Raw genomic sequence first — 804 nt, 5'->3', positions numbered from 1 at the left:
CATTCTGCATAGGCCTCACAGTGCAAGTAGAAGGGAAAACAGGTATCCCCATTTTATAGTTGAGGAAACGGAGGCACAGAGAAGATAAGGGCTTTGCCCAAGGTCAAAAGTAAGCAACTGGCAGAGCCAGGATTAGAGTCCAGGTCCTCAGACTCCCAGGCCTGTGCTCTCTCCACTAGGCCACGCTGCTTTCTCAATTAAATTTATAAATGCATCCATCTTCCAGAAAGTTGGGGCAAGACTTTACAATCCCAAGGTTTCAGCTGATGGTGGAGGAGACAGAAATTAAGGGCCAGAGAAAGAGGTGTCTCTTCTGGCTCACAGCCTGCAGAATCTCTCTGAGCCAAGGTTCCTTGCGGAACCAGATTCAGAAGTGAATCTGGTAATAGTAATGATATTAATAGTATTTGTTGAGCACCTAATGAATGCACTGTACTAAGCCCTTGGGAAGTATAAAACAGGGACACGACACATTCCCTGCCCACAAGGAACTTACATTCTGATGGGACAGACAAACAAACATTTATGGAAAGGATAGTCAGAGTAATTGAAGGAGCAGGGTGGTCTAGTGGAAAGAGCACATGCCTGGAGTCAGACTTCATTCATTCAATCATATTTATTCATTCATTCAGTCATTCAATTGTATTTTTTGAGCATTTATTGTGTGCAATCCCCTCTCAGGGTCACACCTGGAGAGTTTCCAGTACTCTATCAGTTTCAGCTATGGGAGGGAGAGTCAAGCAGAGGCCATTCCATTCCTAGCTTGGGCAGTGGCTAGCGAGGAGAAGGCATTCTGCTACAAGT

At 45.1% G+C, this 804-nt stretch overlaps 1 non-coding gene across 1 annotated transcript; it reads left to right on the top strand.

The window, feature by feature from the left end:
• The first annotated feature begins 671 nt into the window (after positions 1–671).
• LOC114809353 lies at positions 672–804 on the top strand. The gene has a single exon (XR_003757140.1). It is a non-coding gene; the product is annotated as a small nucleolar RNA SNORA7 (small nucleolar RNA).

The sequence above is a fragment of the Ornithorhynchus anatinus genome, chromosome 2 (genome assembly GCF_004115215.2).
Source record: "Ornithorhynchus anatinus isolate Pmale09 chromosome 2, mOrnAna1.pri.v4, whole genome shotgun sequence".
NCBI classification, from domain to species: domain Eukaryota; kingdom Metazoa; phylum Chordata; class Mammalia; order Monotremata; family Ornithorhynchidae; genus Ornithorhynchus; species Ornithorhynchus anatinus.
The sequence above is the reverse complement of the archived record's forward strand: the minus strand, read 5'-3'. Positions and strand labels throughout refer to the sequence as shown.